The sequence below is a fragment of the Lynx canadensis genome, chromosome A3 (genome assembly GCF_007474595.2).
Source record: "Lynx canadensis isolate LIC74 chromosome A3, mLynCan4.pri.v2, whole genome shotgun sequence".
Lineage (NCBI taxonomy): Eukaryota > Metazoa > Chordata > Mammalia > Carnivora > Felidae > Lynx > Lynx canadensis.
In genome coordinates, this window is record NC_044305.1 from 50,027,090 (window position 1) to 50,045,205 (window position 18,116).

At 43.7% G+C, this 18,116-nt stretch overlaps 1 protein-coding gene and 1 pseudogene across 3 annotated transcripts in view; one reads left to right on the forward strand and one right to left on the reverse strand.

The window, feature by feature from the left end:
- NINL (ninein like) overlaps positions 1–16,148 on the reverse strand; it is a 175,426-nt gene extending 159,278 nt beyond the window's left edge. For all 3 annotated transcript variants that reach the window (XM_032592609.1, XM_032592610.1, XM_032592611.1), the window contains exon 1: positions 16,071–16,148. The gene's annotated coding sequence lies outside the window, so the exon portion shown is untranslated. The remainder of the gene's footprint in view (positions 1–16,070) is intronic.
- On the forward strand, positions 1,922–2,588 carry LOC115511211 (annotated as a pseudogene).
- Positions 16,149–18,116: the final 1,968 nt, after the last annotated feature.

Below are 18,116 nucleotides of genomic sequence, written 5' to 3' on the forward strand. Positions count from 1 at the left end.
AAGTCCTAGTCAGTGCAATGAAGAAAAAGGCAACAAATGGCACACAGACTGGAAAGGAAGAAATAAAACTTCCTATTCACAGATGACATGTCTATGTAAAAAATATCCCAAGACATCTACGTTAAAAATCTCCTCAAACTAGGGGCATCTGGGTAGCTCAGTTAGTTAAGTGTCCAACTCTTGATTTCAGCTCAGGTCATGTTCTCAAAGTTCGTGAGTCCAACTCTTGATTTCATCTCAGATCCTGCTCTCACAGTTCGTGAGTTCAAGCCCCACATTCGGCTCTGTGTGCTTCACAGCGCAGAGCCTGCCTGGGTTTCTCTCTCTCACTCTCTCTGCCCCTCCTCTGCTCTCTCTCTCTCTCTCTCTCAAAATAAATAAATAAACATTACAAAAAAAAAAAACAAAAACCTCCTCAAACTTATAAATGAGTTTGGCAAAATCAAAGAATACAAGGTCAACATAAAAAAATCAATCATATTTCTGTGGACTTAAAACTAAAATTTATAAAACAATATTATTTATTTTTCTGCAAAAAAAGTGGCTACTTAAATATAATCCTAACAAAATCTGCAGATTTGTATGCTGAAAACTACAAAACGTAAATGAAAGAAATAAAAGAAAATCTAAATAAATGGAGACACATACTGTTTTTATGGATTAGAAAACTCAATATAATTGTCAATTCTCCTCAAACTGAGCCACAGATTTAACCTAATTCCAACAGAAATCTCAGCAGAATTGATATAGACAAGTGAGTTTTAAAATGCATACAGAAAGGCAGGGGCGCCTTTGTGGCTCAGTCTGTTAAGCATCTGACTTCGGCTCAGGTCATGATCTCAATCAGGTCATGAGATCGAGCCCTGCATTGGGCTCTGTGCTGACAGCTCAGAGCCTGAAGCCTGCTTTGGATTCTTGTCTCCCTCTCTCTATGCCCCACCCTTGCTTGTGCTCTGTCACTCTCTTCTCTCAAAAATGAATAAACGTTAAAAAAATTTTTTTTAATAAAACACATACAGAAAGGCAAAGGAACTAGAATACCCAAGAGTATTTCAACAAAAAAGGAATGAAGCTGGAGGATTCATATTACCTACTTCTAAGACTTGGTTTAAAGCTCTCATATCAAGGCAGTGTGGTTTGGTGAATGGATAAACAAATACATATCGTCAGTGGAAGAGAATCCAAAGAATCCACTATCAGATTCACAAATACAGCCATTTGATCTTTGACAAAGTTGCAAAAGAATTCAATAGAGTAAGAATAGTCTCTTCAACAAATGGTACTGGAACACTCAAACATCCACATGCAAAGAGGAAAAAACCCCTCAGCATAAACCTTATACCTAGTACCAAACTTAACTCAAAATTTATCACCACTCTAAACATAAAATGTAAAAGGATAGCACTTTTGGAAGAAAACACAGCAGGATATCTTTATGCCTGGAGTGAGGTGACTTTTTAAATAAGACACTAAAAGTAAAATCTATACATCGATAAATTGAATTTCAACAAAATTAAAACTTTTTGCTGTATCAAAGGCACTGCACAGAGAATGAAAAGACAAGCCACAAACTGTGAGGAAATCGTTGCTAACCACATATCCCACAAAAAGTCTGCATAGATGATATATAAAGAGCTATTAAAAACTGAACAGTTAGAGACAAGGCCTGCATGGTGGCTGAGAGCCCTGGAATGGATAATGAGACACCGAATGTTTCCTTTTGACTCTTCCCTTTCAACTCTGGAATGAGAGACTTTTAATACCCAGATTAATGGGGCACATGCAGATTTAGGGTCCTGGGGAGCCTTTTCCCCGTCTCCCAACGCATGTCAAGGGCAGTCTTCTTGGGGTCCTTGTGGCCAGCCAAGATGGTTGCCCCCCCAGGTGAAGTCTGTGTGAGGGTGTTCCTGGAGTTGCACATATGGAGTGCATCCTGGGGCTTCCAGCGCTAACCCAAGTGAGGTGAAGCCACTCTGGTCCTGAATACAAGGATCCACAGATCAACATGATAATTACCACAAGCCCTTGTCTGAGCAGAGAAGTATGAGCAGAAACTCAGGAGGACTCAGCTTATCAAAGCTGACCCAGCAACAAAAACAAGCTCTGTGTATGAAGACCCAAAGATCAGTAAATTCACCAACATGATGATGAAAGGCGGAAACGAAGTACTGGCCAGACCCCTCATGATGCACACTCTGGAAACTGTGAAAAGGAAGCAGTTTGAGAAGTACCATGCTGCTTCTGCAGAGGAACCGGCAACCATCAAACATAACCCTTATGCCATCTTCCACCAAGCACTGAAAAAACTGAGCCTGGATGGGCTGGTGATTGAGCTGGTATCCATCCTCAGAGGTGGCCATTTCTACTAGGTCCCTTTGCTAGTAGCCGACAGGTGTCGTTGCTTCCTGGCCACGAAGTAGATGATTCCTCAGTGCAGGGAGGAGCAGCACTGGCAGATGCTGATGCCAGAGAAGTTGTCACATGAGCTGCTGGAAGCTTTTCACAACCAGGACCCTGTGATCAAGAAGAAGCATGACATGCACAAGATGGCTGAGGCCAGCCGAGCCCTGGCTCACTACCACTGGTGATAGAGGGAAGATGGAGGCTCTAGGAGGAGCCCAAAGCTCTCTGCTGCAAGAAATAATGGGAGCCACTGTCATGGTGAAAAACAGTTGTGGGTTAAGAATGTAGTTCTTTTTTGGGGCACCTGGGTGGCGCAGTCGGTTAAGCATCCGACTTCAGCCAGGTCACGATCTCGCGGTCCGTGAAGTTCGAGCCCCGCGTCGGGCTCTGGGCTGATGGCTCAGAGCCTGGAGCCTGTTTCCGATTCTGTGTCTCCCTCTCTCTCTGCCCCTCCCCCGTTCATGCTCTGTCTCTCTCTGTCCCAAAAATAAATAAACGTTGAAAGAATGTAGTTCTTTTTTAAAGGCAGGCAGGCCTCATAAGGATGAAACAACATATTTATATTGCCTGTTAGTCCTTTCTTTGGGAGCTAGAACTTGCTCTTCCTGTCCCATCTCCTTACAAAGAGGGAACATGTCAATTTCGATTTCCCTCAGGAACCCTAGGGCCCATCCAACCTCCCTTCCCTCAATTCAGGCTACAACTTAGGATGATACCAAAGGAAGCAGTCTTATTATTAGAAAAGGCTTATTAGAAAATTCTCACCCTGGACTGGTATAGCATGTGATGTAGTATCCCCATTTACTAAAATTGACTGGAAATATAAAAAATAAATAATAAAATAATAAAATAAAATATAAAACCCAATTTAAAAAAAACCTTGCACAACACTAGAACTGACCACACTTCCAAAGAAAATATACAAATGGAAATAAGCTCATGAAAAGATGTTCACCATCATTCACCAATAAGGAAATGAATATTAAAACTATAATGAGATACCACTACATGTCTATTAGGATAGCTGACATTAAAATTTTTAAGAAATTCCAATACCAAGAACTGGCAAGGAGAACAAATGAAATTCTCATACAGTACTGCTGGAAATGCAAAATGGCAAAATTACTCTGGAAAAAAAGCAGTTCCAAATTAAACAAATATTCAGCAACCCTGCACACTATTATTTACCCTAGGAAAAGTGAAAACACATTCACACAATTCTGTATACAAATGCCTGTAGCAGCTGCATTTACAACTGTCAAAAACTGGAAACTACCCTAATGTCCTCCAACTGTTTAATGGATTGACATCCATCCTCACCTGGAATGCTACTCATCAATAAAAGGAAGAAATTGTTAATACAAGCAACAACACAGATAAATACTGAGAGAAGGAAACCAGTCTGGAAAGGTTACATGCTGTAAGAGTCCATTGATATCACATTCTGGAAAAGGTAAAATTACAAGGTCAGCAAACAGGTAGGCAGGAGTTAGGACTTATAACCGGGCAGCAAGAGTATTTTTTGGATAATGCAACTATTCTGTTCTTACTGTTGTGACAATTACAAATCTATATGTGTGTTCAAAGTCTCAGAACTGTACACACACACACACACACACACACACACGTCAATTTTAGCATCTGCATTTTTTTTTAAAAAGGGAGGGAGGTCATTTTCCAGAAACTTCCACCTTTAGCCCTGTAACAGAAACCTCTCTGAAGGCAAAGGAACACCAGGGTTGGGCTGCTGTCTTAAAATGGAAAAAACAGAATAAAACATGTATTGAATTTCAGTTACTTATTCTGCTGCAGACTTATAAATTCTAGGGCATTTATACCTAGTTTTATTGAACAAAATAATTTCAGGTTACCTTTGAGGGCCTGGGATCATTCACTTCTCAAAAGGTCTCAACCTCACTCCCATCCAGGCAGCAACAGTGTGGAATGCTGGTGTGAGAAGCTGGAATCTCCCTCCCATCCCACAGCAGCAGCTTACACCTCCACCAAATGGTGGTAGGTGAGTCACCTCCTCCTGGGAGGCCACCAGAAAGAAGAGGGGAGATGTGGGTGCAGACAGATCTCAAGAGAGATAAACAGGCACCGAGGACTAGTAACCTAGATTTCTCTTTGAAGTAAAAGGCGAGTGCTTGGCACTAGAGCAAGCAGGGAGGCTTGCCGAGCAGACTCTTTCCTGAATGTTGTTGGGCAACTTACATCCAGGAATGTGAGCTCACACCTTTATCATTTGAGAAATGTTATCACTAGCCACAGAACCACTCAGAGCTTTATCAGTTAGCCAGGTGGAGCATCTGATTCTCCACCAAATGCTAGAAATTCCAGAAGAGAATTCACATGAACACTCTTTTTTTTTTCTTTTCTAAAATGTCTGAGAACCTGAGATGGTGGATGTTACTTGCATGTTACTGTGAAAGCACCATGTTCATGCATTATTAGCAAGGACAGACTGGGAGGTCAGCAGAAGGCACATGCTGCTGCTTGCTTCAGCATTCTCACTCCAGCAAGAACAATGTCTTCAAGAGACCCAGGGAAGGAAGCTGATGACCTAAGAGCAGAATCTTGCTTTTCATTAAAAAAAAAAATAAGCAAATGTTTAATAGGCACAGAAACCCAAATTAAAACAATTTAAGAGTTTTTCACATCAGGGGGCACGTGACAGAATTCCATGTGTCTGGCACACTGCTGTCAAGGCCTGACTCTCTGGCACCACCTCTCCCCTGCTCTACCTGCACCGAGGAGCCAGTAAGGAAGTTCTGCAATGAGAACCCATTGCAGTTCTGCAATGAGAGACCCCATTGCACACTCATCCCAACCAGCAATGTGACTAGACAGTGGTAATCATTGGCCGGTTGTGAGAATGAAGGGAGGTGCACACATTTTATATGCACAGAGAAGAAAACAGGAAGACTGAAATTCTTCATAGAATGCTACTTATAAGTCTCTAAATGCTCAGAACAAAATCAAAAGCCTAACAAAAGGGAAACACCTCAGCACACCATGGAATATATCAACAGACAAGCTTGGGAACTCCATCAACACACAAACACTTGTCCATTAAAAACATCCTGAAGCAGTACTACCAACAATAGCCCAAGTATGGAAAGAGCCCAATGTCCATCGATGGATGAATGGATAAAGCAGATGTGGTATATATATGCAATGGAGTATTAACTTGGGAATCAAAAAGAATGAAATCTTGCCATTTGCAACTATGTGGATGGAACTAGAGGGTATTATGCTAAGTGAAATTAGAGAAAGACAAAAATCATATGACTTCACTCATATGAGGGCTTTAAGAGACAAAACAGATGAACATAAAGGAAAGGAAACAAAAACAATATAAAAACAGGGAGGGGGACAAAACAAAAGAGACTCATAAATATGGAGAACAAACTGAGGGTTACTGGAAGGGTTGTGGGAGGGGGGATGGGCTAAATGGGTAAGGGGCACTAAGGAATCTACTCCTGAAATCATTGTTGCACCATATGCTAATTAATTTGGATGTAAATTTTAAACAATAAAAAATAAAATTTAAAAAACACCCTGAAATTATTGCAGTGATGACATCAACCAATCAAGCATGTGTTACTTCTCTAAAGAAGACATCCGGATGGCCAACAGGCACATGAAAAGATGCTCAACGTCGCTCCTCATCAGGGAAATACAAATCAAAATCACACTCAGATATCACCTCACGCCAGTCAGAGTGGCCAAAATGAACAAATCAGGAGACTATAGATGCTGGAGAGGATGTGGACAAACGGGAACCCTCTTGCACTGTTGGTGGGAATGCAAATTGGTGAAGCCACTCTGGAAAACAGTGTGGAGGTTCCTCAGAAAATTAAAAATAGACCCACCCTATGACCCAGCAATAGCACTGCTAGGAATTTACCCAAGGGATACAGGAGTACTGATGCATAGGGGCACTTGTACCCCAATGTTTATAGCAGCACTCTCAACAATAGCCAAATTGTGGAAAGAGCCTAAATGTCCATCAACTGATGAATGGATAAAGAAATTGTGGTTTATACACACAATGGAGTACTACATGGCAATGAGAAAGAATGAAATATGGCCCTTTGTAGCAACATGGATGGAACTGGAGAGTGTGATGCTAAGTGAAATAAGCCATACAGAGAAAGACAGATACCATATATTTTCACTCTTATGTGGATCCTGAGAAACTTAACAGAAACCCATGGGGGAGGGGAAGGAAAAAAAAAAAAGAGGTTAGAATGGGAGAGAGCCAAAGCATAAGAGACTCTTAAAAACTGAGAACAAACTGAGGGTTGATGGGGGGTGGGAGGGAGGGGAGGGTGAGTGATGGGTATTGAGGAGGGCACCTTTTGGGATGAGCACTGGGTGTTGTATGGAAACCAATTTGACAATAAATTTCATATATTGAAAAAAAAAAAAAGCATGTGTTAGATTGCAGACACCAGTGATGGGGGGATGGGTGTGGGGTGGGGAGGATCGCTGAAATTAGCAGAACAAAGTAGAAGTCTAGCACACATTCATGTTTCAACTCCGCAAAACATACACTGCACACAGAACCTGGAGAGTAATAAGGTCTTGGTTAATGCATGCATTTCCTTTAAGTACCTAATTTATTATTTTTTGAAGTGTGTGCACATTTTGCCATTATGATGTCTCTTTTTTTGAGACAATTGTTGCTATTTATTTTTATTTCGGTCAAGTGACCTTAAAGGTTGAGGGAGAAAAATAAAAATAAAAAAGGGCACTAGGAGATTTTCCTAACACTCTACTTCCAGGTGTGTAAGTCCTGGTGTCTACTCTTTGCACAGTCAGAGCCATTGGAAAGAGGTCTCTACTTCTGACCCCTCAGTAGGGTCCTCACTTTTGCTACATAATCTTTTGATAACAGAAAACTAGTATTTCTTGAGTTCATCACATAATGGGCACATTCCTAAGCACCTGGGAATTTATTAGCCTTGGGAGGGAGGCACCATTGTCATCCCCATATTAAAGGTGATGATATCTAGGCACAGAGAGGTGAAGTAATTTGTCCAAAGTCACAGAGCTGGTAACTGAACACACACTGAGGTCTAACTCCAGTTAGAACTACCAACCTTTACATTTTGCCTCATGCCTATTAATAATATCCAAACATACAAAATAATTTGAATATTTAAAAGAAAGTTTTTCCATGTCCAGAATATATGGGGAAATGTCTCCTCCAGCTCTAAACCAAACCAGAAAGTCCTAATGTTATACAAAAATTTTATATTACTAAACCTAATTACAAGGAAAGAACATTAACTTGAATAGTCCCCCAAATTACAAAGCAATACTTCAACCAAACATTCCATGTCCCAATTCATTTTTATTCATCTGCTATGAAACAGTGAGACACCTTCTCTTCACCAGAACCAGGATATAACCTTTGTTTCATGTTGGCTAAATAGAAAATAAGAGAGGGGTGCCTGAATGGCTCAGTCGGTTAAGTATCCAACTCTTGATTTCAGCTCAGGTCATGATCTCAGGGTTCGTGAGATTGAGCCCAGTGTCAGGCTCCACAATGAGTGTGGAGCCTGCTTAAGATTCTTCTCTCTCCATCCCTCCCCTGAACACGCATGTGCATTTCTCTTGCTTTCTCTCAAACAAAAAAAAAAAAAAAGAGAATAAAATAACACAGCTGATAACATTTATTTCGAAAACCATAACAGTCCCCCCAACTCATTATTGTCCTAACTTTCACATCTGAAATTCCAGCATGCAATTAAGAGCTAAAGGCACATGTTGATCCTCTCTGTTCTTTACACATATTTAAAAGTCCACAGAATCTGACAGTGGATTGAATATTTTTGGTTTCTACTTCCAAGAAATCAGCCTGCTGTGAAGGTCAGTGTCAATATCAAGAACTCAGTGACCATAAAAGCAGATTCAGAATTGCTAAGAAACTCATCTTTAATGAAGATGAAACACAGCAGTCCAAGAAACCAGGTCATGGAGAAATCACCGTTATTTTGCTATTCCAGTTGCTTGAAGTTCATGCCAAACAAAATAAACTAAAATAAAATGTTATAATCCTGGGCTTATGCAACCAGCCAGCCTTGGGATGGAACCATTTCCAAGTCTGACACACATGGGGCTCAAGAGCTAATGAAACTTGATGCACTGACACGGAGGTTTCCAACACTGCAGGGACCAGTGGCCCCAGTGCAGAGAGGAGCTTGGGAGCACCAGGCCACTACAAGTTCTATGAAACGTGCCTGTGCCTGGTGGTCTCTGTGAGCACCAAGTGTAAAAATCAATCCCACCCTGTCTCCCCCCAGAACTGGACCCAGAATAGGAAAGAAATCCGGGAGCAAGCGCTAGGAGTCAAGAAGCAGGAGCCCAGCCACAAGCCAGGCCTTCACTGACACATGAGCTCAGGGTCATCTGCTTAACAGGAATCAGCTATTTGAATGATTATAGTATAAAAGTCTTATCAAAAAGCTCTCTCATTTTAAGTCACAGAATTTTGGAGTTTTATGGTACTTTAAGTTGCCTTGTCCATTATCTTAGCAGACTTGGGAAAGCCATTCTCACTTAAAAAAAAAAATGGGGAAAATAAGGCACAGACATTTGGAGCCCAAAGACACTTCAAGAAATGGGCAGCACTAAAACTAGTATCCATCCTGAGGTAAGACTGGGTAAGGGCCTCACATCAATCTATCTCACTCATGCAAAGGGAACAGTTCCCTATGCTCTTCCCATGGGGTCATTCCTGGGCCATCACTGTCTCAAAATTATGTTTCTGCTCCCTGAAACAGGAAACAAAGGAAGAGCAGTTTAAAGTGGTAGAGGTGAAGACAGACATTCAGCCTGGAATGTGTTGAGTTTGAAATATCAATGAGGCGTGGAGGGGAAATGAGCAAAGGCACCTGGATGTCTGGCCTAGTGTGAAGCATGAGGAATGGAAAGCTGTCACACGAAACCACTAGAAGGACTGTCTCCTTTTTCCCACCTCTTCAGACAATAAACCCAGAGAAAATACCACAGTTCATCAAATCCAAGATGCCACTGATTCTAAGACCAATGACTAAAAAAGAAAAACTGCTATCAAATCTGACATAATGCTAAGACAGTGTTGACTGCAACAGGCATCCCAAATTCAGAGACATTGTAACATGAAAAATTAAAGTGAGGTATTTAGATTGCAGTATATACAGGGTAGACATCTGTTTTTGTACCTTTCTATTCTGATATAATATCAACTTTATAGAAAAATAACAAGAACAGTACATACAATTCCCAAATACCCTTTATGCCTGGAGCTTCACCGATAAACCGTTTTCACTTTGCCCCATTTATCACACCCACTGTATCATTTTCTCTCTCCAACTCTGTCTCTTCTTCCTCAGATTATTTCATACTGCACTTACTAAACTGAAGGACATAGTGATATGTACAATGATCAAATTCAGGAAACGTATCACATCACTAACATTTAAATTTTGTCTATTGTCCCAATAATGTCCTTTATAGCTCTCCTGCCCACTTCCTGACTCCAATCAAGTAGTGTACACAGGTGTCAGGTTCTTTTAGTCCTCTTTCAACTAGGATGGTTCCTCAGTCTTTATGTTTTTTTTACCTTAAAATAACTAAAGACTATAGAAGTCAGTTATTTACTCTGTAGAACATCACACAAATGGAGTTTGTCTGATGTCTCCACACAGAGACTCAGGTTATGGCGGGAATACCCCCAGGGTGAGGTGGGCGAGGTAGCATCCTTCTCAGTACCTCTCATCAGGAGGCACACACTGTCTCTTTACAGGTGATCTTTAATTTTCATCACTTAGTTAGGACAGCATCCAAAGCAGGCCAGCTACCTTGTATAAGAAGTTGATTCATAATGCGGCGCCTGGGTGGCTCAGTTGGTTGAGTATCCAACTCTTGATTTCGGCTCAGGTCATGATCTCAGGGATCCTGAGGTCATGTGCATGCTCTCTCTCTCCCTCTCTCCCAAAATAAATAAATAAACATTAAAAAAATTTTTTGAATTATGAGAATTTTAATAAAATCTACAACATCAAAGTCTTTATGTGTACAAGTTGAAATAATAAAAATTCAAAAATAATTTAAAATGTGTCAAGAACTGCTTAATTTTAAAGCCACACTTTTGCTACAAAGCAGGACTGGCTAAATTTGAATTAGCAAGGACCCCTGCAAACATCCTGTTTGAAGCAGTTTTCTGAGAAGTGCTACTGGCACTTCGGTTCTTATGAGCAGGCCACTAATGTAGATCGTGGAGTTTAGAAATTGGGCATCTATGTTTCTAGCCAAGTCAAGAGGCAAACTCACCATTACTTCCCTTCGTTTAGGTCCTTGGGGAGTGGTGACCGCACTGAAGTCTGACCACAAAAGCAGTCACCTGAACCCAAGGAGCTAACTGGCTGAGCTGCAGCTGGCCCTTAGGAATCAGCTTCCTTCAGGCAGAAGGCACTACCCTCCCTGTTATCACAGGGACAATGAGCTCTCAGTTTTATTCCCCATCCACATGGGGACATGCATACCCTGACTATGTCAGGAGGAGGCTCATCTGTTCTGTAGTTTCTTCCCAGCCGGGGACCTGGTGGTGCTGCCTACTCTTGCCCACTTTTGTCCATGTTCATGAACACAGCCAGAAGCCTGGAGTCCACATGCACTGGCAGTCCTAACCCCTCCCTCCTCAGGCCACCTGTGTATAGCCAGGGCAGGTAAATACGTTCTGGATACCTTGAGCTCTCCCTGGGCTGTGGCAACCTATTGTTAAAGTCTAACAGAGCAGACTACCCTTTTGATTTTTAAGTAATGTATAACTATTTACAAAATTCCTGCGCCCTTAAACTAAACTCTAAATCAGTGAATGCTTCATTATATTACTTCATGTTGGTTCTTGTGTTTATGGCTTTATGCCATCTGTGACCTTGAAGGAGACTCCACAGGCCCCTGGTGTGAACGGCGCTCCTAGGAAGTTGCCCTGGCAGGACCACATGGTGGCTACACTCCCAATCCCAACATCAGACTCCTCTTTTTAAATTTATTTCCATGAGCATGCACACACATGGTGCCCACCAATGCAAAGCACAACTCTTGCTTACAAATGGAATTTGACTTGCTAATTCCCTTACCTCCCCCTCACCTCACATATCTAGACAGATTGTGGAAGTCAGTTTTTTATCAGCACTGAAAACTCCTGACTTTCTTTTTCATGTACAGAAATGATCTCGTTGCTTAGGCAGTGACATATGGTAGAAATCTCACAGGCTAGAAGGCATGGAATCTGCAGACAGCCTGTCTAGATCCCTGTGCACCCTTCAGTGCCATGTGATTCTGAACATGGCAGGTAGCAAGCCTCTGTCTTCTAGATGGGGACAAGAGCATGTCCCAGCTCAGCAGACTGCTGTGAGCACTACAGGGAAGAATTTACCAAAAGCAGACAACAGAGCCGGCACACAATAAGAGCTCAATTTAAAATCAAATCACCAAGAGATCAGCGATCCATTTCTGACATCAGCATGACCAATGCACAAGCCATGCAGAGGGTCCAGAGGACATACTCTACCTGTGCAGTGAGTTACACTAGCTCTCCAGTGATTAGGTACCCACAGAATGCCCTCCCACAGCCCCCATGCACCCTGCCTCCTTGGAGTAGCAACAGGGAAGTATGAGGCCTGACACAGACCAAGGTGAGCCCCCTTACAGCTGATGACTGGTTCCATGGTCCAGAAGGCTACTGAATGTGTTACTCCTTATTCTTTTTTTTTAATTAATTTTTTTTTAGCGTTTATTTATTTTTGAGAGAGGGAGAGACAGCATGAATGGGGGAGGGTCAGAGAGAGAGGGAGACACAGAATCTGAAACAGGCTCCAGGCTCTGAGCTGTCAGCACAGAGCCTGACGCGGGGCTCGAACTCACGGACCGCGAGATCATGACCTGAGCCGGAGTCAGATGCTTAACCGACTGAGCCACCCAGGTGCCCCTGTTACTCCTTATTCTTGAAGAGACACAGAAACCAACCTCCCTCTTCCTTCAGATGTAAAACAGCCACTACCAACATGTGTGAAAGAGGAGCAACCTAGGCCCCCAGTTGCTGATTCAGCCACTGGAACAACTCATCCTGAAGTCCTATACTTTCCTTCCAGGACTTCCTACCTGTTTAAGCCAAGACTGAGTTGGGTTTTCTTTTCTTTTTCCTTCTTTCTTTTTTTTTTTTTTTTAAACTAATTTATTGTCAAGTTAGCTAACATACAGGGTATACAGTGTAATCTTGGCTTTGGGAGTAGATTCCCATGATTCATCACTTACAACACCTCATCCTCCCCTCATCCTCCCCTACCCTCCGATCAACCCTCGGTTTGTTCTCTGTACTTAAGAGTCTCTTATGATTTGCCTCCCTCTCTGTAACTTATTTTTCCTTCCCTTCCCCTATGGTCTTCTGTTAAGTTTCTCAAATTCCACATATGAGTGAAAACATGATATCTTTTTCTGACTGACTTATTTCACTTAGCATAATACCCTCCAGTTCCATCCACATGAGTTGGGTTTTCCATCACTGGTACCTAAAAACATCTCAATTGATACGCATCCACAAATGTAAAAGTTTTCACTTCAGTGAAAAAACTAGACATTATCAAGAGAGATTTTCCTTCAGATTTTTAACAATAACAATAAACAACCACTTTGAGAAGTTCCAATACCAAAATATTAACTTATTAAACAAAGAAGATCCCAAAATAAGATAACTGGGTTATAAGAGCCGCTGTCACATCATAAAAGGTTCTGCTACTTTCCTCTCATGAAACACAAAGCAAGTCAATGCACAAAAGCTGGTATATACCAGTGCCTCTCAAACTTGAGTGTATTAGAATTACCTGGAGGATGTTTATTTGAGAAACCAAGGATTCCAACTCAAGGGAGACTATGTACCCGTCTTTGAGAAACAAGAAGCCATTATCTCTTAAAGTTTAAGGAAGGGTTAAAGAGGGTTCAGAGAAACAGATGAGTACAACTAGGCAGCAGCAGGTGCATGCTCTAACTTTCATCAAGATGTTAAAAACACAAAACACCACCCAAAAGACTCCTGGGTTCACAAAAACAAACAAACAAAATACAACATTTAGAATCCTTCAGTGGAGAAGTCTCACCAGGAGGCTCAAGGTTAACCCAAGGATGGGGAATGGAAAGCCTTCTGCTACTGCTGCCCTCCAAATAGCTCCAGGTAGAGTCTGACCCAAAGTTTTGGCCTCCTGCTTGTGATTAACCAAATATCTGGCCTTAAGCCCGAATTCTTAATTTGTACTTGAAGCCAAGGACTGAGCTAAGCCCAAATCTAAAGTTCAGTTACAGCCACTACCACTCAACCTGTTACAGAATGACCATGGAATCAAGAGCAAAGTGGATGTGGCCTTAGTGTTGCCCTTCTAAGTCAGAGGGCACTGTTCCCCTTCTAGTCAGGAGCCACACAATTCCCCCTGACTACCCCTCTGAAACTTCTAGTTCAAAATGTGAGGCCAGGAAAATGTTTTTGCCTCCTTATTATAGACCTTTCTTGAGCCAGGGAGGGAGAGAGATATCTAGCAGCCACCTGTTCATAGTAAAATCCAAAGGTAAGTGTCCAAGGTAGAAAGAATATGGTTAGAGGGATCTCTCCTCTCACATGCCCAAATCCCAAACGCCACATGTTCCATCTTCCACCCCCCCACACACAAAATGACTCTCCACAACCAGCACTTAAAGTCACTCACCATAAAAGGGTGAATACTCTGAATACTTTGAATACTTAGAATTTTGCAACTCTACTATTACTCTTTTTCACCACCAAATGTTCATAAGGACTAAGGAGCAGAACAAAAGACACACTAACACTAAAAGGGATTTCAACATACTGTTGGCAAATGACTGTGTCAGTTAAGTCACCTCTGAGCAGCCCTGCAAATCACAATGTAAAGAGATAAATAGGACTTAAAGAAAAACGGTTTTCCAGCAAAGGTTATATAAAGTCCACAACTTAAAAAATGTTGAAACCCTAACTTTTCCTTTGTGATATGTTCTTTTTCTAATATGATGGTGTTAAATGTTACATGAAGTTCAGGTTCTTCGGAGAAGGCTTGTTATTTTCTCATTCTGCAAAAATGATTCTCTTTTTTTTATTGAATCTGAATTATATAGATAGATAGATAGATACACACACACACATATATGTAAGCACAGAAGACCCACTTCTATTTGCCAGTACAGGCTAGTTCAATCTGTAACAGTTTAAACCACCAACAGATGATATGTATGTAAGCCAAACAAAAGGCACAGCACAGTGGTACACTGCTTCTTTGCCTTAGCATTTTTCTTTTAGGATACATACTCTTGCACACAGTTCATAAAACTGTGGGGCTGCTTAGCGTCCTATTTAACAAATTTTAACTGAATTTTTTGGTTTTTTAATTTTCTGCTTTGAAAAGTATTTCGAAGTCCAATGTGGAAAACGTGGTAAAGGCCTTTAAGAAAAACTCATGGTCACCCATAATTCCTCCCACCTATTGACAGTGCTGGCGGTGAAACCTTGAGCAACACTTGACCCTCTCCAAGCCCTCCAGCTCCACAGTTCTTTCTTTGGACCCCATTCCCACCCCCCACTGTAGGACGGCTTGGCCTAAGTCTCCAGGGCATGATTTATGAGTGTGAAACACCAGAAGAGATTAGACAGACTCCTACTGGGATTTGTGACTGAGCCCACCAATGGGAGGAAAAGGACGATCCTGCCAAACAATTGGTAGGACACATAAAATTTCCAACAGACTTTATAGTCCCTGACAATGGCGTGTTTCAAACCGTTTTCCCAAGCGCAAACTCGCGATACAACAAAAGAAAGGTACATCCTAAAAACTTCCTATATAGAAGGATGCAATCTTATCTACAGGAGATCATTCTGTGGAGGACGTGGCCTGCTCAGAGGAACCAGGCCTCGAGCTCTGCAGGTGATGGGAGAGGCTGAGGGACACGGCGGCGCTGTGGGCGTTCCAGGGGCCAGGGCACCCGGCAGCTGCGCGTCCGGGAAGGAAAAGTCAGCGCTGCAGTTGTGGCCGCGGCTTTCGCTACACCGTTTAACCTCGGCATCATCAGTGAGGGCCACTGCCCTCTCCCGGATGCCGGACTGCTCGCCAGAATGTTAGCGTCCACTTCAGCAGAGGGGCCAAATAGCTGCAAAACTCGTTCCGAGGACCACGCACACTGCAGGAACGGAAACGACTGTAGAACCTAGTTTTCAAAGGTTTGGTCGAACAGCGGGATTCCCGCGGATACGTTCTTTTAAAGTGACCCCTGCACCAGCCCTCCAAGGTGACGGAAAAAGGAGGCTAGCATGTCAGACTTACCCAACCTGGGGCCCCTTACCCAGAGGGGAAGGGAGGACCCGGACCCCGCGAAGGAGCCGGTTCCGGGCGCCGAGGCGAGGGCGGGGGGGTACCGTAGGGTTCTCCCTACGACCCCGCCCCGCTCAGAGTCGCAGGGCCCCGGCCCCGCTAGTTCCCACAAGCCCGCTGCCTGGGGCGCAGCCCGCGAGACGCTGGCCTCTCTCCTCCGCGGCCCCAACCAGGGTGCTCGCAGCCGGGCGGGCCGCACGTGCCGCGGAGGCGCGGGCCCCGCAGCCCCGCCCCAGCCAAGCTCACCTGGGCAGTGGGTGCCTCTGGTCTCCCCCGCGCTTGGGACACACTGGCGCGAGCCAAGGGCGCTGGCGCGCGCACTGCACGCACCCTGCGTCCTGCCGGCAGCTCTTTGTGTCTGGAGGCCCCGACGCCGTGTTCCCGCAGCCTCTAGGCACCGCCCCCTAGGTCTCCTAGCGCCGGGCGCGGCGGGCCCCATCCGAGCTGGCGGGGCGGGAGGGGGCTGGGTGGAGGCCGAATGGGCGGGGCGTGAGGGCGTCGGGGCGGGGCGAAACGGGTGGGCGGGTTTGGGTGCGGCGAGTGGGGTTCCTCCGCTGCCTCCAGGCGCAGCTCACCTTCAGCGAAGTGTTTTCTGTGGGGTTTGGCTGTTCGAAGTCCTTGCTCCAGCATCCTCTTCTGGGAACAACCCGAGGAGGCAGGCCAGGTAGTAGTTAATACCCCAAATTCGCAGTTGAGGAAACCGGAAGACATAAAACTAATGGTTCCTGTCTTTCCATCATATATCAAGTGAAATCTTTCTTGAGCATGTACTAGTAGTGCCAGGCGTAGTCCCATGGAGCAGTAACCATGTGGGGAGAATTGGCAAAAAAAAAAAAAAAAAAAAAAAAAATTCCCTGCCCCTCATGGAGTTTACATGCCCGAATACAACTTAAACGCTTAAGTGAAATATACAAGAGATGATCTAAGGAGTGCAGGAAGTTGGCCAGGGAAGGTCAGAGAGACAGTGACATTTTAAGTGAAGGCCAGAAAGAAGTGAGTGAGGGAAACAGGCAGCAGTCCCAGGGAACAGCTGGCCAGGCCTTGAGTCTAGAGGATGAGTCTACAGGGTGAGTTTCTTTGTGGCTGGGAAGAGTGGTATGGGAGGAGTGTGGTGTGTGAGGCGAGAAAGAAGTGAGAGATAGGTGAGAGGTATAGGGCCTTGCTACCCCTTGTAAGGACTTTGCTCCTACTCTGAGACTGTTTAGTAGAGGGAACTTGTGGTCTGACTTAAAATCGCTCTGGTCACCGGGTTAGAGCAAGGGCAGGGGTGAGAGCAAAGGTTGAAGTAAGGAGACCATTAAGAAGTGATGGCAGTAATTAGGGTGAGAGGTGAGGGTGGCTTGGACCAGGGTGGAGGGGATGAGGAGTGGTCAGATACAGAATATGTGGTATTTGGGGTGGTCCAGCAGACAGAAAGTGCCTACAGATTGGAGGTGGGTTGTGAAAGAGAAAGGGTGACTCCAAGACTTTGGCCTATGCAACGACAGTTACTCATTTTATGCTGGGTTCTTTCTATGCACAACCTCATTTTAATTCTCACAATGATCCCAGGACACAGTTACAACATTGTCATTTTACAGAGTAGGGGAAATAAAGCTTAAGTGGTTAAATAGCATGCTGGGATCCATATAGCTTCCAGGTCCCAAAATCTGATCCCAGAACTTGCACATGCTCTGACCAGCAGGTGCTGCTGAGCTAAGACCTGGGGCTGCATCCCCCTTCTCCCTCCTCCCTGCAGTGCTCTCAATGTCCCAACTATCCTTCCAGTCATCACATCAAGAGGATCGTCTTCATTTCTTATCTTTGTGGCTTCAGGGCATGAGCCAGCTGCCTTCTGGGCCCCTGACACAGCCATCCTATTTGTCCATTGGCTTCTCTATTCCTTCCCAATGCTCCCTTGTGGTCTTCCTTTCCTCATCCCTAAATATTTTCATTCGTAAGGTCCTAGACTTGGTTCCCTGCTCTCTTTGCCTAGTTTCTGGGTGCTTCCCCCTGTCCTCTCTTAAGTATGATTGAATAGTAGTCCTTAGTATTTCTACCCTGCTCTCACTCTGGTCCTCACTCTCTTTCTCTCTTAAAACCCCAAACATCAAACTACCAACTGGATATTACACTTCCACATCCCACAAGCAGTTCAAATCCAACCAGTCAACAAGTCTCAAACTGAAATATTTATTTTTCTCCTAAGATACGTTTCTTCTTGTGGATTCCCCATGTTGGTGAAGGTCACAGCCCTTCCATCTCCTCCTCACATTGTCTCAGTTGCAAGTCCTATAGATTTCTGTGTATCAT